The sequence below is a fragment of the Tenrec ecaudatus genome, chromosome 3 (genome assembly GCF_050624435.1).
Source record: "Tenrec ecaudatus isolate mTenEca1 chromosome 3, mTenEca1.hap1, whole genome shotgun sequence".
Classification (NCBI taxonomy): domain Eukaryota; kingdom Metazoa; phylum Chordata; class Mammalia; order Afrosoricida; family Tenrecidae; genus Tenrec; species Tenrec ecaudatus.
In genome coordinates, this window is record NC_134532.1 from 72,769,115 (window position 1) to 72,796,579 (window position 27,465).

The following is a 27,465-nucleotide window of genomic DNA, read 5'->3' on the forward strand; positions in this document are numbered from 1 at the left end:
AAATATATGCGCATAGATCTGTTTCCCCACACTCATATAAATATAGTTACATATGTACATTCCAGTCTTTGGACCTCTATAAATACCCTTGATCACCTAGTTCTTTCCTCTATTTCCTTGTACTTTCCTCTTGTCCTGCTATCATGCTCAGTCTTCCTTTGGGTTTCAGTAATTTCTCTCGGTTACCTAGCCCTTGCTAACTCCCTACCAGGCCACTCACACCCTCCTTGCTACTGATTTTGGAACACTTATTGCTCCCCTGTCCCTGGGTTGGTCCGCACCACCTCCCTGCCCCCTCATCCCCCTCTCCCATGTTCCCCCACAACCATTGGTCCCGTTGTTTTCTCCTCCAGACTATTTGTCCAGTCCATCTTATCTAGATAGATCTGTAGAGATAATAATATGCACCCAAAATCAAGTCATTGCAAGATCCTAGATGCTATATCTTTAGATAGCTGGGCACCATCAGCTTTCTTCACCACATTTGCTTAGGAACCCATTTTATCTTCAGCAATCATGTTGGGAAGGTGAGTATCACAGAATGTCGGGTTATTGGAACAAAGTGCTCTTGCATTGAGGGAGCACTTGAATGGAGGCCCAATGTCCTTCTGCAGCCGTAATACTTAACAAATAAATATATGTACACATATCTATTCCCCTATCATTATAATATAAATGTATTTATATATGTACATGCCAATATTTAGATATCTATAAATGCCCTTTGCCTCCTAGTTCTTTTCTCTATTTCCTTTTACTTTCCTTTTGTCCCACTATCATGTTTGGCCTTTGTTCGGGTTTCGGTAATTCTTCTTGCCTACATTGCCCTTGATCAAGAAGGGCTCCTCGCCATTGACTTTAGATCACTTGTTCTTCCCTTGTCCCTGGGTTTATTAGCACCACCCTCACCTCCCACCTCCCATGTCCCCCAGAATCATCAATCCCATTGTTTTCTCCTCCGGATTGTTTATCCAGCCTATCTTATCTAGATGGACATGTAGAGACAATAATAAGCACAAAAACAAGGCAAAGCAAAACATAACAACAAAAGAAAATAAAAAAATACAACAATAAACCAACAGCAAAAAAAGAAAAGCTGATAAATAGTTCCAGGTCTGTCTGTTGACCTTTGAGTGTTTTCCAGTTGAGTTTGATGGAGTGCCATGCCCTGGCCCCAAAGTCTATTTTTGGTATTTCTTGGGGACTTCTTTGCTAGCTTACTCTCCCTGCTGCTCTGCTGCATGCCCTTAGTGTTTCACCCTGGTGTGGTAGGATCAGATCGGGGACAACTCCCACACTGTGTCTCCAGTATTGTCTCCAGTAGTGCTATGGGTTAGTGAGGGAACATAGTGTCTCGTGGTGGGGCCACCCCTATGGTCTACTCTGTGCATTGGTTGCTCTGGGCCACCCCTATGGTCTACTCTGTGCATTGGTTGCTCTGAGAATATCGATCTTGGGGCTTGTTGGACCTGGATGTGTTCCACTCTCTCTCCTTCCCTCTTCATTTGCTCCTGATCAGAAGCACTCCTCTCCCTGAAATGTTCCTTCAGTGCTGCCCTCTGAAGTGGATTCTTCTGGACCTCCCCCCACTATTATGACCTTAGTTTTGCCTCACTAATCTTGCTAGATCTATGTATGTACACTTGTACAATCTAGATCATTCCATGCACGAAATCTAAGATAGATAAACCCTTTAGAAACAGTAATGGGAGCAATGATTCCCCGAGGGCATGGAAAAAGGCGGGAGGAGGGAATGGGGAACTGATAGCAACGATTATTGCATAACCACATTTGAAGGAAAAGAACAACAGAATTGTAGGTGAGTGGATACATTGGACGGTATAAGATATGGCAATAATAATAATAATAATATATTAAGGGTTCATGGGGGTGGTAAGGTGGATGGAGGGAGAAGATAAAAGGGAGCTGTCAGCAAGGAGTTCAAGAAGAATGAAAATGATGATAGCAATTGTACAAGTATGCTTGATCTAATGGAACTATGGATTATAATAATATTTGTAATAACTTCTAATAAAATGTTATTAGATATAATAATAGTAAAAGTTGGTTTTGGTCAACTTTGTAGATAATCTTTTAATAAAATAAAAACTTTGTTCCTTCCTGTTGATTTATTTACTAAAGAATAACACTTGATACCAGTAGATCTGATATTAGAAGACTGTGTTTAGTATTTGAGGAAAAAAACACTTTGCTCAAGAACTGAAGAGGTTCGGCAGTTAATTTAATTAGAGCTGATTTGTTTGTTTTTGGTCACTGATCACAAAAAGCCTATCTGAGAGGTTGGACGGAGGAAATTGGGAGGCAAGCACGTTTGAAGGTAGAAAGATTTGGGATAAAGGTGATTGTCTCCACCGATTGTCCACTCTAAACAAAAATTACCTGGCTATACCATAGCCAAGGGGATGCAAAGAAATCAGGTATACACCTAAGGGGAAATCCAAAACTGGGCATGCACAGACTAAGGTCACCTATAGGCGCAGGGAAGGTTATCCTGGACACCTAGACACTGGCGAGATCACTTCACAGGTACACCTGAAATGAGCCACTCAGGATGGTAGTAACTTCAACCATGCCTCCTCAGGTAGTGTAGGAGGGGATCAAAAAGCTCCTCCTCTGGTCCTTTCACATGGTTTTTCCACTCCCCTGAAGTGACCACCTTAGTTGCAAACTCTTGCGGGCACCACCACTCCCAACCTCCCCCCACACTCCCACTCCCATCCCCACCCTTCATGCTGTCTTGCACGTGTTCGAGAAACAGTGTGTACTATCTGAGACTATGTTACTAGAAACTTCCCTTGTTTCTCAACGCTGGGAGAATTCACTCCGGAGAAGAACTGAGGTAAACCATTCCAGGAAGCTAACAGAGTGATTTTTTTATCAAAAGGTTGTAAATTGCCTGATCTTTGTAAAAGATTTGCAAAAGATTTGATGTAGGTATGTGCTAAGATCAGGCAGCTGAGCTCCAGGTATGGCATTAAGTGAACAGTCTTTCTCTTGGATGAAGACTTTGAAAACCCTTTTTTCAAAGTCCTCTCCAGGTATATTCTCTCTTGTAAGCACCTCTGAGATGAACAATTGGGAATGACCCTGGGTGTCTGCAATCGTTCAAGGCAGAGAAAGGTTATTGCACACTGCTTCACACTTGAGTGAGGAACAATAGGAAGGCGATACAATCTAGTTCAGAAGTGCTTTGGTGCTGCTTAAAAGTTCCTATTTCAGGAACCATCTAGTGCTAAATTTTACCCATAGGTCTTACTTTTGACCTGCCTTGAAATTCCATGTAGAAGGAGACCTCTTATCATCTCTCATAATGAGTGATTCATTTCAACATCGAAAATGTTAGTAAGAAATGTTATATAGAAAATTGCCTTTCTGAATGGAAATAATAGCCGGAGGTTATAAAGACTGGTGCAAGGTACTGATATGGTGTGTGTAAACATGGTCCCTAGGTATTTAATAGCAGATTCTATGCAAGAATCTTCAGGCTAAGTTTGACTTTTAAAATTGCGACCTTAGCTTGCAAGCAGCCATTCAGAGTTGCTGTAAATTGGTTTCTATTTTCCTGCACAACAGAGAAAGAAGGAAAGTCTGGAATACTAGGAAGAAATGAAATATGTGGCTGCTTGCCTCTGTGAGCAATGGCTTCCTTTGCTATGAGACCAAAGTACTAAACGGTGCCCCATGACCGTCACTAAGCATCTTGATCAGAGTCTTTAGAAGAGCCTTGGCCCAAAGGAGGAAATTCCAGAACAGAAATTCAAATTCTTGTGGACTGCAGACTTTGTGGAGCCACTGGGTTAGATGACTCCCTGAAACTACTGCCTTAAAGTAATCTTCAAATCGTAAAGCAAAGGTACTCCCTGAGGTTTTCTCTGAACGAAAATGAATTTAATTAGTAAGACCAATGTCTTGGAGGAACATTTTGTTAGTCACTCGTTTAAGAAGTGTCTGTGTGCCGTCAAATTGTAGCTAACTCAAAGGATTGGCTGGGAGTCTTAGGAGGCGGTAAGTGAGCTCATGTTAATGGGAGAGGAGTCACTCAGAATCTCTGGTTGCCATCAATGAAGAATGGAATCGGTGACCCTGAATGGTCCATACCGAAGTTGTTGAATTGTTGTATATTCTGCTGTGGGTATTCTTAGTAGCAAAACAAACATATTTTAAAATCAAATAAAAAAATGCTCTCTTACTCAGTAAATCTACATTTCTGGCTTGCCCAGATTCTTATATTTGTTTTATTTTCTCACAGATAAAAATGTCAGCAAAGATTTATTAGAAAATACATTCATAAACAAGTGGTAAACATTGCATATTTTCAGCAAATGAAGAAACACATCCTGATTATATCATATTTTTTACTGTTTCCTGAGCATATTTCCTGGAAAATGTATCAAAATAAATAAAATAAACATATTTGCCAAGAGATGCTGCTGCATCTTTTTAGCAGTCATAACAAACAGTTTGCACAGCTATTTTAGCTTGTTTTGATGGATTAATTGGTATTTTTGACAAAGATTTCTTGCATAACTGATTATTTTATATCTCTAACAGGAACAGTCTATGGGAAACTTCTTTGTGTTGTGAGAAAAAAAACAGGAAATAGCTGAACTGAGATATTTCTGGCCTAAAATTTCATATTCCTGTGCTTACTGGAGATATTTCTACTAGCTTTTCATAATGATAATTATTTAATCCATAGGATATTGGAAATACCAAATTTATCATCCTCCCATGTAATTCTTTATTCTTTATTATCAGTACTTCAAAGACAAAAGTTGGTGTTTTCTCATCTCTTTTATGTGAACAACACTGAACAATTAGTTGGCGTAACATTTGATAGGTCAATGAAACATCAAAGGCATTTGACCGTTTAAGAAATAAATGCCAGTTCTTAGTGAGTGAATAGACACAAAATAGCTAAAATGATTTTTTCAAAGAACACATATTAAGGATATTTACTTTCTGATTTTAAAATCCACTATAAATACATATACTAAGACAATATGGAACTGGCATAATGATAGACATGTAAAACAATCGAACATAACTGAGAATCTACACATAAGTCTATTTTCCACAAAGAAGCTCAGGCAAGCCATTGTTTTTTAGCAAATTATTTTGACACAGTTGAAGAAGCTCAGTGAAAAAGATTAGGGTTGATTCCTACCTTACATTACAAATGAACTCAGATGAACTCAAAATGTATCAGCGACCTAGATCTAAGTGATAAAAAATATCTGAGAGAAAACTATAGAACAAAATGTTTGAGAACTTGAGTTAAGTCAAGATGCTTAAATTATAACACCCAAAGCATAATCCACAAAAGAAACGATAACCAGGACTTGAACACACTGTCGTGCTTTAAAAGACACCACTCTGAAATGAAAAAGATAAAGACAAGTCACAGACATGGAAAAGATACACACACGTCTGATAAAGGACACGTGTAGACAACATACGAAGAATGTAATAAAAAGATAGCTCCTTTAAAAGGTCAAAGGTTTTGAGTAGCCATTTCACTAAGTAAGATACATCAACGGCTAATAAGCACATAGAAAGATGTTCAGCATCCTTAGTCAGTAGAAAAATGCAAATTAGAATCAAATGACCGCATTTAGTACCACTGGAATCGTTACAATAAAATATAATTATTTAAAAGTTGAGGCTGTGAGGAATCAGGTAGTCTTATATGGAACTTCAAAAAGTTCATGGAAAAAATCTCCTGTCTTTCAATTCCAATTTTCCACAGACATTATGAAGTCCCCCCTCATACCTGGTCTGCATGAATGTAGAATGTATGGATATTTTAAAAGCAGTCTGGCAGTTTCTTATAAAGTGAAACCTATATTTATCACCTAACAACAATATCTAGGTATCTACCCAAGATAAATGAAAATGCATCACTACATAAAGATTTGTACATGAATGTTTTAGTAGCATTATTCCTAATAGGTAGAGACAATGAAATTATTTTCCAATTTAAATGAATAAACACAATGCAGTATATTTATACAATGTAATACTATCAAGTAATAAAAAATATAAAATATTGATATATGTCACAAGATGAAATGTCCAGAAAAGGCAAATACAGTGAGGAGATTAGTGACCACATGGAATGGAGGGTCTTGGTGGAAGAGAATAGCAGTACATGGTCCTAAGAATTTTATTGGGTGATGAAAATGTTCTAAAATTTGATTAGAATAATAGTTATACAAGTTAGCAAACCTACTCTTACAATTGTGCACATAAAATGAGTGAATCATATGGTATTAAATCATTTGTTTAAAAATAATTGAATCTCTAAAACAAGTAAAATCTGTTTATGAGTTGTCCTAATATCTACTTGTGCTTACTGTTAATAGAGAGTTCATATAATCTGTTCCTATTGCTGATAGTCTACAATCTCCACTACAACACATCTCTATTCATGAACCAAATAGCTCTCTATTTCCAGGATACAGCTGCAGCCTATGGCAGATTAGACCCTAGGAATCTAGAGAATAAATAGAACCTTCCTAAAACACAACTAATTATCACGTCCCAGCTATTGGTAGGCTTGAAACGCCATCTCGTCCTAATTTGTTTCTATTCTTTATTCAGGCTCCGCTGAGATCACACATCAAGTTTTCCCTTCTGGATTATGCATTTTTGCCTGACTTCACATTCATCGATGGGGCCTTTCCATCGACTTCCTGCTTTTAATTCTTTGCTTTATTCAATCATAGATATCATTTGTTGCATTGTTTCTATTACAGAAATTATTGAGTTTAATCCATATTTTATGGACTATGTGAAGATATCCAACGATTTGCATCATATAAAATTATAGGTCACATTGCAACAAATATGAATTTCAGAGAAAACTTGTACTTAAGATGAACCTACACGGATCGGTAAACAGTTACTTGAATAGAACAGGTGGATACTACATTTCTCTACAGACCAAGGATGTTGATCTTTTCTATTGGAAAAATGGTGTCATGTAGACTTGAAATCACGGCTTTGAGCAAGTTCGTCACAGTTCAAGTGTGAGCAACACAGTGAAGTCAGAAGGGACTCAAGTCTGTAAAAACGCAGGTGAACTAGAATGACAACTAGAGTGAGTGAATTTACAGGTTGAGCCCTGAAATGGGAGGCTTGGAAGAGGTGCAGTGACCTGGAAGCAGAAGGTTGGAGGACTTCCCAGACTGTGGAGAGTGAAGCCTTTTAAGTATTGTGATTGGCTGCAGTTTTTGAACTGGGTGCTGTTATTTCTGACTGTGCTTATCAAGAGATTTGGTTGTCATGCAAAAGCCCCATTTCCTTTTGTTTATAAGACGGAGATGAAAATTCTAGTGGGGCATTTGACTCACAATAATCCTTGTTCTGGTACGCTCACATTTCATAAATTTGGATCGTCATCAGTCGTGGCTGAATCAGGAAAAACTAGTAGAAAATTCTGGTTTTTACTCACATGCAGGGTATGTCGGGCCTGCAAAATTTCAAGGGAAAAAGGCCTGGGAGTTGAGACTTTCTTTTTTTAAAAAAATTATTTATTTGTTTTAAAAATCATTTTATTAGGGGCTCATACAACTCTTATCACAATCCATACGTACATTAATTGTGTAAAGCACATTTGTACATTCATTGCCCTCATTATTCTCAAAACATTTACTCTCCACCTAAGCCCCTGGCATCAGCTCCTCATTTTTCCCCCTCCATCCCTCTCCCCCTCCCTCATGAACCCTTGGTAATTTATAAATTATTATCTTGTCATATCTTCCCCTGTCCCGACGTCTCCCTTCACCCACTTTTCTGTTGTCCATCCCCCAGGGAGGAGGTTATATGTAGAGCCTTGTAATCGGTTCCCCCTTTCTACCCCACCCACCCTTCACCCTCCCAGTATCACCACTCTCACCACTGGTCCTAAGGGATCATCTATCCTGGATTCCCTGTGTTTCCAGTTCCTATCTCTACTAGTGTACATCCTCTGGTCTAGCCAGATTTTTAAGGTAGAACTGGGATCATGATAGTAGCGGGGTGGGAGGGTGCGGGGGGGCGGAAAGAAAGTATTTCTGTACTGGTTTATTCCTTTTTCCTCTCAGGTAAACGTCTTGTTTCAGTTTATGAAAACCACGTTGCTCTGCTTACTTTTGCAGAGTCATCTATTACCTGTTATTATAGCTGTTACTGACAGCGAATGAGTCCTCTCAAGTGCAGCAGGAGAAAGGTGTGTGCAGATCGCCACCAGTGCATCCGCTGTGGAGAGCGACCCTCTGGCTATAGGGAACCCATGGCCACTATTAAACATGACCTTTATTTCTTCCCTATGTTTGCGGAGTGTTATCCTATATAATTCTTGTGTTCAGGCCATGTCTGTTTTGGTGAACTTAGCTTAGCTACTAACTGAAAGGTTGTTGGTTCAAACCCACCAGTCACTCTGCTGGACAAAGATGTGACAGTCCACTTCCTTAAGGATTTCCAACCTTGAAAACCTCCCGGGTAGCTCTACTCTGTCCTATCGGGTCTCCATGGGTCAGAATGAATTCAACAGCCATATTTTATGGTTTATAAATATTTCCCCCTAACTGCAACTCGTCTTTTCTTTTATATAATAGTGTGTTTTGAAGCACATTGATTTGAATTTGTCTAAGTCTCTGATTCATATTGGATTCATTTGGGGGCATGATGTGAGGTAAGGGTTTAAATTCATCTTTCTGCATCCATTATCCAAGCACCCTTTTCTAAAGGATCATCATTTTCCCCAATGAATTACTGCCTTGAAACTTTTGTTGAAAATCGGTTGAACATAATATACAAGGATTTATTTCTGTACTCTTAATTTTATTTTATTGCTTCATAGCTCTGTCTCTAAACCATCCCCATACAGTAGTTAAGTAAGTTTTAGATGGGAAAGTGAAAATTTTTTAATTTAAAATTTATTAAAAATAAATGTATTTATTTAAAATTTATTTGGATCGTTGATATTTTTTGCAGTTTCATATGCATTTTAAGAAAAGCTTGTCAATTTCTGTGTGTGTGTGTTTGTGTGTGTGTAGGGGGAACCTGGTGGGATTTGAAAGGATTGTATTGAATCTATAGTTCAATTTGGAGAGATTTGTCATCTTCAACCTATTGAATCTTTCAATCTTATATCCATGGACTGCTTGCCAAATCATTACAAAATTATTTTATTGGCCTCAGAAATATTTGAAATTTTTGTACAACCCTTATACTTCTTAAATTTATTCCTATGTATTATATTCTTTTTGATCTTATTACAGTGTTTTGAAGACTTACATGATCAGAGGTGGCCTCAAAACTATATATAGATATTAGCAGTTTTTATATCTGATAGTTTAATTGTGTTATTATATTTATAAATTTTTGTTCTACCAGTACATCCACACATTTTAAGTTGGTGTACTTTTAAATATAAACCATTCATATGAAAAGAAAACATTAATAATAATATAAACTCCTATACATTGAACTTTTACTATGTACTGGGATATCTTTCCTATGCATTTTACAAGGGTATATTTTTTAATTCATGGAAAATGGGATTAAGAGATAAAAATAAAAGAATATAAATTTTGAGACCACCCATGCTATATCTTTTAATAGCCGGACTCCATCTGCCTTTCTATTTTTTTTAAACATTTTATTAGGGACTCATACAACTCTTATCACAATCCATACATATACATACATCAATTGTACAAAGCACATCTGTACATTCTTTGCCCTCATCATTCTCAAAGCATTTGCTCTCCACTTAAGCCCTCTGAATTAAGTCCTCTTTTTTCCCCTCCCTCCCCGCTCCCTCCCAGCTGCCTTTCTTAATTAAAATTTTTTTTAAAAAAAGAGCGAGAGAAGAAATATACAAAATTCTTGGGTCTGTTCGCAGGCCTTGAAGTTACGAAAGCCGCCATTCAGCAGTGGAGCAATAAGTCCACATGGAAGAAGCGCACCTCTGGTGTAATCATGAGGAGTCATAGGGGTCGGGTAATAGACATCAGCAGACACATAACGAACAAATACATATTGTTGAGAACGAGGGGACTGGAGCAGAGATCCAAAGCCCATCTGCAGACAGGGAACAGTCTCCCCACAGAGGGGCCACAGGGAAGGGATGAGTCACCAGGGTGCAGTAAAGCATCGAGGAAACACACGATATTCCTCTGGTTTCTCATCCCCCACTACCATGACCCCAGTGCTGCTTCCCAATTCATACTAGACGGGAACATGTACAGGACACACAGAATCCAGGAACAGGAGTGGGAATAGAGATACCAGAAGGGTACAGGGAAGAGGGGGAGAAGGGAGAAAGGGAGAACCAATCATAATGATCAACACATAATCCATCATACACCCCTCTGGGGAAGAGCAACAGAGACCATGGGGGAGACAGCGGTCAGAGTGAGCGATGAAAACAATAACAATGTCCAATCTATCAGGGGGTTACGAGGGAGCGGGCGGCGGGGGGCAGGAGACAAAGAAGAGCTGGTACCAAGGGCTCAATAGAAAGTGAATGTCCAGAAAAGAATGAGGGCATCATATGGACAAACATGCCTGATTCCATTGATATGTGCATTGTGATGAGAGTTGTATGAGCACCCAGTAAAATGATTTAAAAAAAATATAAACTTTATTTCTTAACATAAGTTCTGTAAAGTCAAGCTACCTTTTTAAGTAACACTCCGAGTTAATTAGCCCAGCCCTAAAGGAATGAGGGGCCTGAGAATTTATCCATGTCAATGCAGTGATTTTTCTCATTGTCAACTGCTGAAACATGGGCGACCTTTCAATTTTTTTTTTTTTTAAGATTGGGAAACAAAAAGAAGTCAGAAGGAGCCAAACCAGGACTCTGATGTGAGTACGCCATGATTTTCCACGTAAACTTTCACAAAATCGCCCTCATTTGATGAGACCAATGAGCAAGAGCAGTGTTGTGGTGAAGAATGGCAAGCTGGGTTTTTTCTAGTAAAGCTCTGGCTAACTTTTTCCCCAAACATTATTCTCCAAATAAGTGGATGTTGGCTATATAGCCCACCACCCTTCCGAAGGGAACGAATAACCAAAATGTGGATGAAGGGAAACAATGGACAGTGTTAGATACGGAATAATAATAATAATAATATATAATTGATCAAGGATTCATGAGGATGGGAGGGTGGAGGAGGGAGGGAAAAAAAGAGGAGCATATACCAAGGGCTCAAGTAGGAATGATGATGACAAGATATGTACAAATGTGCTTGATACCATTGATGTATGGAATGCTATAAGCACTGTAAGAGCCCCCAATAAAATGATTTCAAAAAATAAGCAGATGATATCGTTCTTCACTCCTCCAGAAGATCAACAACAAGAAACAACTTGAGCATCCAAAAAAAACTCCTATTTGGATGACCTCTGCTTTTGCTTTTACTGGACCAGCCCCACCTCTTGGTAGCCATTGCTTTGGTTGGGCTGTGTCTTGAGGATCATGCTGTGAAGCCATGTCTCATTTCTTGTTACAAACCTTCCAAAAAATGGTTCAGGAGCTTGATCCCACTTGTTTAAAATTTCGATGGAAAGCTCTGCTCTTGTCTCCCCTGATCTGGGCACATCAGTTTGGACACCCATCAAACAGAATATTTGTTCAAATTTTACATTTTAGCAGGCCCTCTGTGAGCCAGATACTGTTGGCTTTTTCACACTGTTCATGATCAGCCCTCTTCAATTAGAGCACAAACAAGTTTCCATGCAATTTGATACAGAGGGTCTACCACTGCAGGCCTCATTTCTAAAACTGGTCAGTCTCTTCTTTAAAAAAACAAATCACCCATCTGTCAACTGCTTATTTCTTGTGGAGACTTGACCTCATAAATGTCTCACAGAACATTCATTATGTCGCTATTCTTTTACCCCAAATTGAGAAACCAAATTCAAGGCCATTGAGTCAGTGCTGACTCACAGCACCCCTGTGGGTTTCTGAGACCGTGACTGTGCACAGGAGTAGAAAGCCTCTCTCTCCCGCTGAGCACTTGCTGGGGATTTCAAACTGCCGACTACGTGGATAGTAACCCAACTCAGAACAGCGACAACATTTACCATGAATTTCATGCTTGTTCTTGCCTCAGTTTTAGTAGAAGTCGTGCTGTTCTGATAAGGGGCTCCTTTTAAACTAGACTCCGTTAAGACATGCTATATAACCAGGTAGTGTGAGTTTATTTTGGCACAACAAACAAACACTAAACAAAAAACAAAATCCAACCATGGTTTTTTCATAACACACATTTTCCACAAACTTTTTGAAGACCCTTTATATATATTTTTGAAGACCCTTTATATATATTTATATTATATTATATATTATATCATTACATATTATATTAGATATCTTATTATATATATATCAATTTATTTCCATCACAGCAGTGGTGACTCCTAGTGACAGGACGTTGCTTTTTCTGGGCCTGTACAGACTGAGGATAATCCTCACAGTTCACACAATATGAATTTGAAGGAGCTCTGGTGGTGCCAAGGATTAAGCATCAGGCTGCTAAACAAATGGCTCATGCTTCAAAACCACCACCCCAAGCCACGGAAGAAATTTGAGGCACTCTGCTTCCATAAACATTTACAACCTTGGGAATGCTACAGAACACTGTTACTTTGTCCTATAAATTGTCCAAACAAGCCAGGGAGGAGACACAGCTTTCTAAACACGTAGAGAAGGCTTTAAAAGGTGTCTTAGAGACTAAGTTGGGAATGACAAACTCTTTTCATACTGGTTTCCAATTGTTCTGCCTTTTCCCCCTTTTTAAATCATCCACATGCTTAATTTTATAGATGAGCAAAGAGAGCCCCCCCCCCCAAGTCATTGGGTATCCAGAGTTGATTAAATTTCAAATAGACCTTGAATCGTTTCGTTTTTCTCTTTTCACCTCTTTCACTAGTCTTAAATTGCCTTTCTATGCAGCCCTGAAGTTCTAATTATTTTACATTTAAGGGCCAATTTTTAATGGGTTCTCAATTTAGGAGAATGTGCCTTTTCTGCATGAGAAGGAGGAAAACTCATGCATGAGTAGTATTTGCTATGGTTGTAGGTCAGAAACGACTCTAATTGGGTCATTTAATTGTAGTAGGGAAAGGATTCATTGATATTTTAAGGACAAGTACAACAATAGTTCTTTTAAATGGAAAACATTATAAAAGGCTATTGACTAGCAAGTTGTAGGTGACTCTGGTCACTCTTGACTTACTGAAAGAGGCAATGCTCCATTTGCTCTCTACCCAAAATAAATCACATTTTCCCAACTCATGAGCGCTGCGACGGAAGGTCAGAATGCTTTCTTCCCATCTCTGGAGTGATGTCTCTAAGAGACATTCTGCCCTAACCTGTGCTGGGCGAAACAGCTGGAGCAGTTGCATGTTAAATTATATGACACACGGCTCTCCTGGTGACTCTGTGACTTTTGGAAATTAAAAAGCCTCTTCACTAACAAGATGGAAACACAGGAGAAAGTTGAGGGAAAATGTCAATTTAAATGGTACGCAGAAACTCATCTAATGGCATACGAATGAAAGGGAATGAGTTATGTCTTTTCAATAGATGATTTCCTGAAAAACATAACTCCCTTTATTTATGTTTTATTTATCTGAAGGAATTTGCACTGGGATGGCTTGTGGTTTTTGTTAAAGTAGCATACTTTCTGTGTGTTACTTAAAAATATACATGTATCATTACAGTAATGTAATATTTGTCCTATAGAAAAAGAAGGTAATAAAATATTTCATTGAGACACCATTGCTAACTGTAAATTTCAAGGTGATGCTATCAGGTAAATGATAGTCCCCTACTCAGTAGGGCCCACCCCTGAAGTATTTTGTATGTCTTTCAAATATTTTTTCTTCTCATTAAAATAAGTATTAGCATTCATTTAGAAAATCCAGAAAAACTCATCATTGTAAAAAAATCTATTAGTTCAAATTGCTGCTCCCCCTTTTATAAGTGATGGGCCATTTTACTTAGCCACCTTCTGTCTCAGTATCCATATCTATAAAATAGGCATGAAAATACAAGCGGGCTAAGTGGAGAGCAAATGCCTTGAGAATGATTGGGGCAGGGAATGTATGGATGTGCTTTATACAATTGATGTATATATATGTATGGATTGTGGTAAGAGTTGTATGAGTCCCTAATAAAATGTAAAAGAAGAAAAGAGAAAAAAATGATTAGGGCAAAGACTGTACAGATGTGCTTTATACAATTGATGTATGTATATGTATGAACTGTGAAAAGAATTGTATGAGCCCCAATAAATTGTTAAAATAAAAAAAAGAAAATACAAGCGGGCTTCAAAAAGTTTATAGAAAAAATCCATTATCTTTGAATTCCTTATTCCCACAAACTCTTTGAAGCTCCCTCCAAGATCAAATTCACAGGTCTTGGAGAGAATCAAATTATATATATATATATATATATATATATCTGCCCTAAGTGACCGAAATAAATTGCTACATAATTACCTGGCTGCAATTACCCATGGATCCAGAAAACAACCTATAGAGAAGCCCAGGCATTGATGTTGCCTCTTGTGTTACACTTTGTTAATCATATGCAGTTCTGGATCTAAACATTGGGGAATATAGAGCCTCTTATGTGGTTTGAGTCTGTACTGAAAATCATGTGTTAGCAATTAAGAAAGGGATTCTGAAAACATATAAATACATTTTTTCCCCCCAAAGCCTGAAAGTATGTGGGCTGGGCATGGGAGTAGTATGGGAAGGACCTACATGTCCTATTACTTACTGTTGGTCAGAAAGAAAAGGGTCAATTAACGCCTCTCTTAGTTAGGACCCCTTTGAAAGAAAACAGAGTGACTTAGGGATGGTGGTGTTAGTGGGGGAGACAATGTGTTGATTTTAAAAACAGCATGGAAGGAGAGTTTCTGAGGGATATTAATAACTTGTGAAAATTATGTAATTGCAGGAGGCTAACCTGGGAGCAATCCAAAATTTATTTTTAGAATCAAACGTGTCAGACATATTTACACAAAACCAATTCCTTGACTTGTCAAAGATAGAAACTTTGGAACTCCATGCTGGAGACCTCATTTTCCAAAAAATACCTTATGGCTGTTTTAGAACAAAACGCTTATTTTGTTAGTGGCACAAGGAACAATTCAACTCAAATGTCAAGTTAAAATAAAACAGGGCTTCCTTCCCACACTGCATTCAACCTGATATAAACTATGCCCAAGTTCAAGAACAAAATTCTGTAATGAAGCAGTTATTAGAATGATTCAAGATTGCTTGACAATGCTACCATTTTATATGACTTTATTTTAAATCATGTTATGACCAGCATAGAAAGGTCATCAGATACGAAAGGTAAATGTAATCTCTATGTGATTCATCGATAGAAAAAAAATCTTTATGAAATCTAATTATGTGCAGCAAGAAGCTACATAATTCATTTTGTCTTAGACTTCTACAAAAAACCAAAAACCAAACTTGTGTTCAAACAAAAAGCCTTGAGAGTCAAGGAGTTTGGAAGAAAAGAGACTCACTAATTAGGATAACTCTGATTAACCAAGTGTGACCCATCAGGACAATTACTGCTCTTTTTCTAACAATATAACATATTCGAGTGAGAAAAAAATGTGTGCTGTCTTGTTCATATACCTAATTTGAAAGAAAAGGTAAAAATGATGAATTCTCTAGTTAGCAGAGTGATAAATATTAAAAATTATTGCTGATAAGTTAATAAGAGATGATATAGGATACTTTGAACATTTGGAATAGTAATTTGAGTTAGATTGATGTCTTCCAAAATTCTTTACTTATATATTATGGTATTTGGTTCGATGTGTCCACTTAAATTTCACTGAGATTGAAAAGATTGGGACGATCCCCGAACCTGCTGGGTTGTAGGCAGAAGACAGATCCTTCTGTGTAAAGAAGACAGAAGCCAAGAGAAGATACAGCTCAATCAAGTTCGTGAAAACATCGAAAGGACAAGGATCAGCATAGACCAATACTTCTGGGAAAGATTTCACATCAGGAAAGAGTTTTACAACAAATAATTAGGGGCTAATTATTTGCCAAATGGATAGCGATGAAATGCCCAGGAGTAGTGGCGGCGCTGTCTGTGTCAGAGACGCAGCGCAGGAAGCAGGGAAGCATAACATCAGTACAGCTTGTCACCGGATAGGAGAAATTTCAACCACAACAAATCCCCCTTAGCCCCTCCCCTTCTCTGGACACACGCCCACCCACCAGGACTGTGGTGAATGTCGTGTGCCTTTCTCCACATCGATTTCTACCCCTTTCTGATGTCGCTGCCTCTATATCAGAGGTTGGTGAACGAACAGCTACATTTTCTACGTTTCCCAATGTGAGTTAGGTATTGCCAACCAGATGTCCTCAGAAAAACGTAAGTCTAGAAAGGAAGCATACGTGTAGATGAAAGGCAGATATGAGGCACCTATCTTTTGCTGGTGCAGGTAATCCAGGAAGTGCGTTGATTCTTGCGTTGGCTGCTGCTGTCGATTTCTCAGGTGGCATCTTGACTCTGAGCAGGACAACCGCATCCTGGGTAGTCTTGTGATTTAAGAGTTTTTCCTGCAACCTCTGTTTTAGTTTACATAGAAATTAAGGTATCTAATATTCTGTAAAAGATTCCTGTCTGCTGACAGTAGGCTTCTTTCTCTGAACCGCTGAACCCTGGCTGATACGCTGACTTTTTGCCATGGTGGCGATAAGCCACGGGCACTCACTTAGCAGACTATCAAGGAAATGAGAGTCTGAGGTTGGCACCTAACATTCTGTCAGCATCACAAAGAGGCAGTGGTTTGGTTGCGTGTTCGTTTTTACGATCACCTGCGGTTGTGTAGCAGGAGATGCTCTGACAAGATGCTTACCGAGCTCCGTTCAGGTCGCAGAGTGCTGCTGCTTGCCTCCTGTGCCCCACCTTCATGTGGGGCTCCAGGCCCACAGCTAGGCACCTGTGCCAGGAAAGGGGGGTGTCCTGCGGGGGCTTTAGGGGCTCCTTTGCCTGGGTTGGAAACACAATCGCGGAAAACAGCCTAGTCCTACCCATTGTTCTTTGGAGACAAAACGTATTTCATCTGTGCCTTTAACAGATGTCAGGCCCACCATCATCACAGGATGCCATGATGGGCAGCTTTGTCTCTGGGATGTTTCAACAGAATTGGAAGGTTCTTTAAACATCATTCACACTTGGAGGACCATTTTCAGACTCTGCCTATGCACACAAACACGGGCCACTGAATAAGAAAGGCTGGAGATGAGGCGAAGCACTTGCATGATGGCGCTGGTAAAGAGTATTGACCGTACCGTGGACTGCCAGAGAACCTGCCAACGTGTCTTGGATGAAGTCCAGCCAGAATGCTCCTTTGGAGCGACGGTGCTGAAACTTGCCTCGTGTACTTTAGACATGCGCAGTCCCCGGGGAAGGCCACCATGCTTGGTGAAGTGGAGGGCGAGGGACTAGGAAGACCCTCAATGAGATGGAGGGGTACAGTGGCGGCAACCGTGCTCTCACTGACAATAGTGATGGAGAGGAGGGTACAGGTCCCCGCAGGGTTTCCGTCTGTACGACGGGCTGCTAGGAATCCAGGTTGTGGCACCTAGCAACAACCCCCGCCCATTTGTCTGATCGGAGGGATACAGTTCAGAGATGGAACGTCGGCAGAGTGGCCACCCTGGTCACAGCACAGCGGTGACTGTAGAAGGAACGGGGCTCCTTGCCCTTCACCATCACTCCAATGTCAGTGTCGGTGCCTCCTAGATGCCCTTGATCAGCTGGAGCGCTTAACTTCTGAATTTCGCACGTAGAGAGTTTTTTCGTGAATGGTTTTTGAACTGTGTAAGAGACGTTTCCCTACATCTTGAAACACAGTCGTCTGCTTTTCCTCCTGCTTCCCTTAATGGACAATTACATTGTAGGGTGAATGTTAAATTACCCTTGCATTTTCCAGGTAAGCTCCACCTGGCCATGATACAGTGTCAGTTGAATATAGCTGAGCTCTTTTGGGCAGTGTGTGATTCGAGATTTGGTGTTGTTGGTGGGCTCTGTTCATGAGGTAGCTCAGTATATGAAATTTGCCCGGCAGTGAATTATTTCATTTGCTCTTCAAGCCAGGTCCCTAAGGCCCACCAGATTTGATTGCTCTGTGTTTAAGTTTATGGGAGAAATTTAAGGAATTGACCAAGAGGCTTGTCCAGTGAAAGATTGTTAACCGTTTCCTGTGAGGGCCTGGTAAGAAGGTAGGGTGGATATCGATGGGATTCACCTGTGACTAATTGTGAACAAGATCCCCCAACATGCCATCTTGTGTGTGTAAGATGAACCCTCTGAGCAGAAGGAGGTGGGATCTCATTACCAGCAAGAGCCAGGAATGGAGCACATCCTCTGGACCGGAGATTCCTATGCAGGGAACCTCCTGCATCCAGAAGACAACGATACCATCAGCGGAACAGCAGCGGAACCAGCAGCCAGAGCATGAAACAGAGCGGTGGACGTCCTGACCCCAGGAGCAAGGAAAGCCACGTGCTTTGGCGCAGGTTGCCTCTGGGCACCCAGTTGGGGAATCTGGGTTTGCTGACCCACAGGAGGGGAACTGAGGGCCTTCACGTTGAGGCTCAGTGGAGTGGGGCTGCTTCTGGGCACTTAATTTAGGGAGCTGGATTTGCTGACCCACAGATTTGAGTTGGATGCATTCAGGTTGAGGATTAAAGAGGAGTCGTATTAGCAGACCTGAAAGAACTCTGTAACATGTCCTGATAATAAACGTTACCCTGCGCATTTCTCACTGGCATTAATAAGCCCTTTAATTGTGAAAAAAATGATGCTTATCAAAGACAAGAGTTGGTGGCCACAGCAATGGAAGTCTTCATGGGGAGAATGCAAGGTTGGTTGCTGGTGGCAGAGAGTAATAGGATTGTTCTATTTATCTCAGACTAGTGGAAAGTCAGAAAGGGAGCAGGGAGAGAGAGAGAATGGGATTTTAAAATTATTTTTTAAATGTTTTATTAGGGGCTCATACAACTCTTATCACAATCCATACATATACATACATCAATTGTATAAAGCACATCCACACATTCCCTGCCCCAATCATTCTCAAAGCATTTGCTCTCCACTTAAGCCCTTTGCATCAGGTCCTCTTTTTTTTTTCCCCTCCCTCCCCGCTCCCCCCTCCCTCATGGGCCCTTGGTAATTTATACATCGTTATTTTGTCATATCTTGCCCTATCTGGAGTCTCCCTTCCCCCCCTTTTCTGCCGTCCCTCTCCCAGGGAGGAGGTCACATGTGGATCCTTGTAATCAGTTCCCCCTTTCCAACCCACTCACCCTCCACTCTCCCAGAATCGCCCCTCATACCCTTGGTCCTGAAGGTATCATCCACCCTGGATTCCCTGTGCCTCTAGCCCTCATATGTACCAGTGTACAACCTCTGCCCTATCCAGCCCTGCAAGGTAGAATTCGGATCATGGCAGTTGGAGGGAGGAAGCATCCAGGATCTGGGAGAAAGCTGTGTTCTTCATCGGTACTACCTCGCACCCTGACTGACCCATCTCCTCTCCTAAACCCCTCTATGAGGGGATCTCCAGTGGCTGACACTTGGGCCTTGGGTCTCCACTCTGCACTTCCCCCTTCATTCAATATGGTATATATATATATATATATATATGAATGGGATTTTAAGAGTTCTGCTTAAGTCTGTGGTCACGGGACCAGGGAATTCCTCCAGTTCTCCTGTGGTGCTCTCTTCTCTCTTCTAAGTGCTAGACGGACAGACCCTGAAAGCAGGGCCACAGTCTGACCTGCCAAGTAGCTGAACTATAATATACAAAGTCTCTCGCTGCCATTGAACTTAGTCCCACTTATGACAACCCTCTGGGACAGGGTGGAACTGCCCTGTGTGGTTCCGAGACCAGACCTCTTTATAGGAGTAGAACGCAACTGGTTGTTTTGAACTGTTGACCAGAAGGGGAAGCCAACCAAAAAATATAGTGAAAGCAAACTCACTGCCATCAAGTTGATTCTGCCTCCTACTGACCCTCTAGGAGAGCATAGAACTGCCTCTGTGTGTTTCTGAGACTATAACTCTGTGAGAATACAAAGTCCCATCTTTCTCCCATGGTACAGCTGGCGGTTTTGAACTCCGGACCTTGTGGTTAATAGTCCCATGCAAAACCCACTTCACCACCAGAACTCCTGGGAATACAATATAGGCTGAATGAATAGATGTGGCAGGCTCTTCATTGAAGAATGGGCACAAGAAAATTTAAACAATGTGTTGTGTAGAATTGTGTGTATTTGAGTACATCAAAATCTAAATCCCACCGAGTATTTCTTGAGATCAGAGGGAAACCTCTTTCTTTTTTAATGAGTTTATATTTTCTATCCTCAAGGTTTTGTTACGATCTTCCCCAAGGAGTCAAGCTCACCAAGGTCCGTCAATTCTACACACACCCTATGATCCCATCCCAGCACTGCCTTCAGGCCCATAGGAGCATCACATCCTATTATAGTGGTGGGGTAACAGACACAACACTTGGAGGACACGACCTACACAGCAAAAGGAAGCATCCGTTTTTCTAATCTTCAATGGAAAACACCCTACAAAACCTGGAATATGGTTGGAATGGATTCAGAAGGTGCCAGACCATGAAGGGGGAAGCATAATTTTAGATTAGGCTGATTGTATCACAAGGATGCCCTTGCCAGAGATTCTGGGTTCAACCGGCTCACTTGGGCAGCCCAGCGGGTTTGATAGAAATGTGTGCACAGTGGTAGCCAATGCTAAAGTTATGATTTTCAGATGTTTCTTGGAATAAAGTAGAGAAAGAATATAAATATAAAATATTGAGGTCTATCTGTCATGTGCAAGTTGCTAATTTGCACCTAATTATACTTCATGAGATAAATGGAGGATACTGCCTTCGTTTTGACACTGAGGTCAACCTTGAAAAGGGTTGGACAGCTGACCTTTGCAGGCCTAAGAGGCAAGAGATACAGCTAAGGAAAGTTCCCTGGTGGCAGAGTTCGAGGGACAGCACATGACCTGGCCCAGCGTCTGTGAGAGTGAACAGAAATGGAGTGAGGATTGCAGCCAGGGATCTTTGGCATTGATTAAATGATCAGTCATCCACTAACCCACCCAAGGTAGGGCATTGTTTATATCTCCACAGGGAAAGAGGCACCAGGCTTCAACCCCGTGCTCCAAGATGTGAATACAACATGCCCACATGGAGTAGGGAGCAAATGGAGAGGTCTGGGGGGCCGGCCCCAATTCCAACTACTATGTGGACACCTGCCCCTCCCCCCAGAAGAATTTATTTCAGAGGATGGCACTGAAGCTGCAGTTCCAGGAGAGGGACATATCTGATGGGAGCACACAGGAGCAGATGAAGGGGGAGGAGGAGAGAGTGGAGCACATCCTGCCCCACAAGGCCTTGAGGACGATGTTCCCACTCAGAGAAGCCAGTCCATAGAAAGGACCATATGGCTGGCCCCACTATGAGACATGACATCCCTCACTGACCCATACCCCTACAGGGGACAACAACACTGGAGACACAGTGTGGGAATTATGACCTATCTGATCCCGCCACACCGGGGCAAACCACTAAGGGGGTGCAACAGAATAGCAAGGGAATGGAGCAACAAGGTATACAAGGAATGCTGAAGGTGGACTTTGGGGCCAGGGCTTGATTCTCCAACAGACTGGACTGGAAAACACTCCTGAAGGCCCAGAAACAGTTCTTGAACTAACTAAAAGCTTTTCTTTCTTGTTGTATTTTTTTTTGTCATTGGCTTGTTGTTGTTGTTTTATATTGTTGCTTGGTTTTGCTCTGTCTTGTTTTTGTGCATATTATTATCTCTTCAGGTCTGTCTAAATAAGATAGACTGGATGAACAATCTGGAGGAGAAAACAACTGGACTGACAATTCTGGGGGAACATGGAAGAGGGGGAAGTGGGGGAAAAGGAAGTGGTGTTAATAAACCCAGGGACAAGGGAACAACAAGTGATCCATATCAGTGGTGAGAAGGGTGTAGGAGGCCTGGTAGGGCATGACCAAGGGTAATGTAACCAAGAGGAATTACTGTAACCCAAATGAAGGCTGAGCATGAGAGTGGGACAGGAGTTAAGTCATAGGAAATAGGGGAAAGATGTAGGAGGCAAAGGGCATTGATAGAAGTCTAAATAAAGGCATGCACATATGTAAATATATTTTTATATGAGGATGGGGAAATAGATCTATGTGCATATATTTATAGGTTTAGTATTAAGGTAGCAGAAGGACATTGTGCCTCCACTCAAGTACTCCCTCAATGCAAGAATACTTTCTTCTCTTAAATTGACATTCTATGATGCTCACCTTTCCAATACAATCACTGAAGACAAAGCGGGTGCATAAGCAAATGTGGTGAAGAAAGCTGATGGGGAAGAAAAGATATATTCTCTGGGGTCTTAAAGGGTTGGAGGTAAATAAGCAGTCATCTATCTCAGAAGCAACAAAACCCACATGTAAGAAGCACACCAGTCTGTGTGATCATGAGGTGCCGAAGGGATCAGTTATCAGACATCAAAGAACGAAAAATTATATCATTGTGTGCTCACCTCACTTATACGATTGCTGAAGACAAATGGGTGAATAAGCATATGTGGCGAAGAAAGCTGATGGTGCCCGGCTATCAAGACATACAGTGTCTGGTGTCTTAAAGGTTTGAAGGTAAACAAGCAGCCATCTAGCTGAGAAGCAACAAAGCCCACATGGAAGAAGCACATAAGCTGTGCGATCACGAGGTGTTGAAGGGATCAGGTATAAGGCATCAGAACAAAAAATCATATCATTGTGAATGAGGAGGGGAGTGTGGAGTGGAGACCCAAAGCCCATTTGTAGGCCACTGGATATCCCCTTACAGAAGGGTCTCCGTGAGGAGACGAACCAGTCAGGATGCGATGTAGCAATGATGAAACATACAACTTTCCTCTAGTTCCTAAATTCTTCCTGCCCCCTCCCCCCCATCATGATCTCAATTCTACCTGGCTAGACCAGAGGCTGTACACTGGTACAAATAAGAACAGGAAACACAGGGAATCCAGGGCAGATGATCCCTTCAGGACCAATGGCAATACTGGGGGTGGGGTGTGGAGGGAGGGTGGGTTGGAAAGGAGGAACTGATTACAAGGATCCACATATAACCTCCACAGTGTGGGACGGAAAACAGAAAAGTGGGTGAAGGGAGACGTCAGGTCAAGATATGATAAAATAATAATTTATAAATGATCAAGGGTTCATGAGGGAGGGGGGAGCGGGAGGAAGAGGAAAAAATGAGGAGTTGATGCCAGGGGTTTAGGTGGAGAGCAAATGTTTTGAGAATGATGAGGGAAATGAATGTACAAATGTGCTTTACACAATTGATGTATGTATGGGTTGTGAAAAGAGCTGTATGAGCCTCTAATAAAATGATTTAAAAATAAAATAATAAATGATCAGTCATCGAGTGGTACTATTGGGTACCACGCTCAGATGCTAAACGAAAAGTTGGAGTTTTAAGTTCACCCAGAGGAGTCTTGGAAGATAAGTCAGGTGATCTACTTCTGAAATATCATCGATAGAAAACCCTTTGAAACCCAGTTCTGTTCTGAGATACGCGAGGTGGTGATGAGCTGAAATCTACCGGATGGCAAATGGTACAGATCTCAGGAATTGGAATCAAGGAGTGTCATGACTGAAGAGATACATTTTATTATTGTCCTCCTTTATCTGTAGCTAGCAAACCACTGGGTTATCTGAGTGGCTATCATCAAGATTATGGCCCTTTGCCTAGTACCTATAGTTCATCCATCTCCCCACACAGGAGGGGAGAGCCAGGAACTCTGGAGCAAACAGCCAACGACTGTCCCAGCAACATGCACGGGACATCTTTCTCACAGCCGCTCCCAAAGTAGAGCCTGTAGGTAGTAGTCTGCTAGGTAGCGGGTTCCGAGTAGGGCTGCCAACCACAGGGGCGACGGTTCAAATCCCAGCCGCTCCATGAGAGAAAGATGAGACTTTCCACTCCTGCAAAGTTGCAGTCTCTGAATCCCACAGGGGTATTCTACCTCGCCCTGGAGCGTAGGGTCCCTGTGAGTCAGAGCCGATTTTATTGCAGTGAGTCGTGTGAGAGGTGGAAGAAAGCACCCAGATTCATGAAGGAATTATTGATGTGAACTCTGTATCCTGCCACATTGTTGATTCTGACTCAGCCACCCTAGAGAGTTTTTCTGAGGCTGCAAGTTTTACTGGAGTAGACAGCCTCATCTTGTCCCTGCCAGAGCAGTTGGTGGGTCTGAAGGTAGGTCCAACACCTATCCGGGAGTCCCATTATGGCCCCTTAACATGAGCTTGAGCTAGTTAGTGTTCATTCTAGGAAATCCAGACTGGCACTGTCGTTGACTTCTGAGAGAAGACCAGAGGCCAGGGACCGGATGTGGAGATTTTGTATGGGTTTGTCTCACAGTGGGTCAATGTGGACCAATGGGTTGACTATTTTTGTGAATATGTTTCCAGTTTCTGTATATATAATTGGAATAGGCATACTCACTGTCTGTTAAGACCTCCACACTGGTTTTCTGGAACAGGAATGAAGATTTTGGAAAAGCAATAGAAGGCCTCTGTGTTAAGGATGCTCCCCACACAGAAAACCCTAAGAAATGCCACACACCTGCAGGGGTTGTAGATTGACGTAAGTGCAATTCTCAAACGGGGTAGTAAATCCTTGTTTCTCCACTATGTCATCAACTTCTCGTTTTTGGCAGTTGAAGACGATAGAGAGATATCGGGGATTGCAACAATGGATCGCCACAAACTTAATAAGCGTGTGCCTCCCATTATAATTTCTGTTACATGAATGGTTTATTTTCTCAAGCCAGTTGGCACAGATTCTCATGCCTCTTGTAGAGTTTTCAAGTTGGCAAACATGCTGTTTTAATACCCTCAGGGAAGGAATATGAGCAATTTCCTTTCAACAGGCGACAGCAGCTGTAGACTAATGTCTACATCAACTCTTGTGCTCTATGTGATAACCTAGTTTACAGATCAGCAAATTTTTTTCTGTCCAGTGCCAAATAATAAATATTTATACTTTAAGTTACATGTATGGTCTCTGTTGCATTTTCTTCTTTCTGTATATTACCCTTAAACTATTAAAAGTAGAAAACAGGCTCAGCTTGTGAACCTTACCAAAATGGGCCACAGGACAGATTTGACTCATCCACTATAGTCTGCTGACATTTGAGTTAGCTCATTGAGATGATCTCATTGGTCCACACAATATAATACTTGTTGTGATGGTTCATGATTATGTCCCTAGATACTCCTGGGTGAAGACTGGTGCAGTTCAACCTATCAATTGTTTCACAGCCTGATGGCATCTCTTTGGACTCTTTTATAAGTCAGAGAGACTTAGGAGAGTCAAATCCTTGTTGTCTCTTTAGTTTCTGCCCGAGCTGGATCTTGCATCTGGTTCCTCCACCTCTGGTTGTGTCACCTGCTAATTCCAGAAACCATTATCTGACTACCAATGGTGGATTCATTCGGCTGACTTTGGACTTCTGCATCCACCAACCTGTGCCCCCTACTGTCTCTGCTTTCTCATCCTGCTTCAGGTTCATCGGTTTCCACGTGTGAAGAGAAGCCGGATGTCAACCAGACTGGACTTATCTATTTCACTGTGTAGGCCATTTATTGATATGCATCTCTTTCTAGATATAACCCATCCAAGCATCACTAGTTTTGTTTCTCTGGAGGACTCCACCTAACTCACTGGTCCATTCCATTTGCCCCATAATGATGCAGCAGGTCAGATTTGTCCTGGATGCCTTACGTATTAGTTTCCTATGACTGCTCTAGCCAAATACCACTAACTAGGTGGCTTTAAAGAACAGACGTTTATTCTCCCAATTTTGAAGGTTAGACGTTGAAACTTAAATTGTCATTAGGGCCATGCTCCCTCTGAAGGGTCTTATTTTCCCATCTCTTTTTAGTTTCTAATGGTTCTTGGAAATTCTAAGCATTGCTTCTTTTGTAGATGTATCACCCCGAATTTCCTTCATCTTCACATCTGTATGTCTTTCTCTTCTCTTTTAACCAGGATACTCTTTATGTTGGATTATAACACACCGTACTGCCGTGTGACCCAATGTTAACTGAATGCACCCTCAAAGATCCTGTTGATAAACCAGCTGCCTTCACAGGTACAGGGGGTTAGAATTTCAACATGGATTTTTTTTGGGGGGTGGCAGGGGTGGGAGGACATCACAATGGAATTAATCCTACTTATTAAAACACATTGGTGTCAAAGATGAAAGATGAATCAGATAAAAATTTTAATAACCTCTATTAAGACACAGAGCCAATTATCAGAAAGTTGGTTTTAGAATTGGGTTTCAAAGCAAGGAGAACTCCAGTTATGAAAACTGGACACAGGCTCTGAGAATGAATAACTATAACTCTCTTTGAGCTGATCCCTCTAATACCATGTGGCTGTCCTCAAAGCCTGCCCACCAAGGGCAAATGCCTCTTTGGAACTGAGTTACGGCTGAGACTGCAGAGAGACTTCAAATGGCTCCAAGTTCAGAAGGAGGAGAAATACAGTGGCCAGGAACTGGTTGGGGGTGGGGTGGGGAGCAGAGGTACTTGATGTAATAGATTCCTACAATATTGATTTTGAGACCATTTCACCAGTAAAGCCATTTAAGTTGGGGATATTGTCTGACACTGAGATAGTAACAAGTCAAATTGTGACTTTAATTTTATTACTCAGATTCCCAGAAGTGAAAGAGAAAAAAATCTACCTATAGGTAATATAAAAATAGCTATGTTCTACAGGGATTTGAAAGAAACATTCACAGATTGCTGAAAAGAGATGTAATTGTGCAAGCAAAGAAGATTTTCTTTATTCATTTTAAGAAGAGTTTAAATTGGATTTTGCATAATAAAAATTTGGCCTTTCGTCAATACTTGAATAAATAAACTGCAGCCTCTCTTGATGATATAGATTATCAAGAGACAATCAGACTGTGGCTTACTCTTTCATGAACTGTGCTTTCTCCCTCAGAACTAATAACAGGCCCAACTGTATGCTTTATTACAAGAGCTGAACCAGAACCGCGCAGCATTTTCCTTATTTTAGAAAGACAGAGCTCAACAATAAATAACATATTAGGAATTTGACCTGAACAGCAAGGGATTTGACTTTTTTGTTGCTGTGTTGGCTTAACCCCATCTATAAGTGTGGCCTGTGGTGCTGACAAGTACTTGAACTTCTCTTTTTGATTCCATGACCTTTAGCAGAAATATATTTTACTGCATGAATGTGTGTTTTCATCAAATCCTATTTTCTTGTGCATTCAATATGTGTTTGTTTCATTAAAGACTGCTACTGGCCGGG

General features: G+C 41.0%; 1 long non-coding RNA gene across 1 annotated transcript in view; it reads left to right on the forward strand.

The window, feature by feature from the left end:
- Positions 1-26,271, forward strand: part of LOC142443434 (uncharacterized) — a 344,074-nt gene extending 317,803 nt beyond the window's left edge. Inside the window, exon 6 of the long non-coding RNA XR_012783515.1 lies at positions 26,167-26,271. This is a non-coding gene — a long non-coding RNA (uncharacterized LOC142443434). The remainder of the gene's footprint in view (positions 1-26,166) is intronic.
- Positions 26,272-27,465: the final 1,194 nt, after the last annotated feature.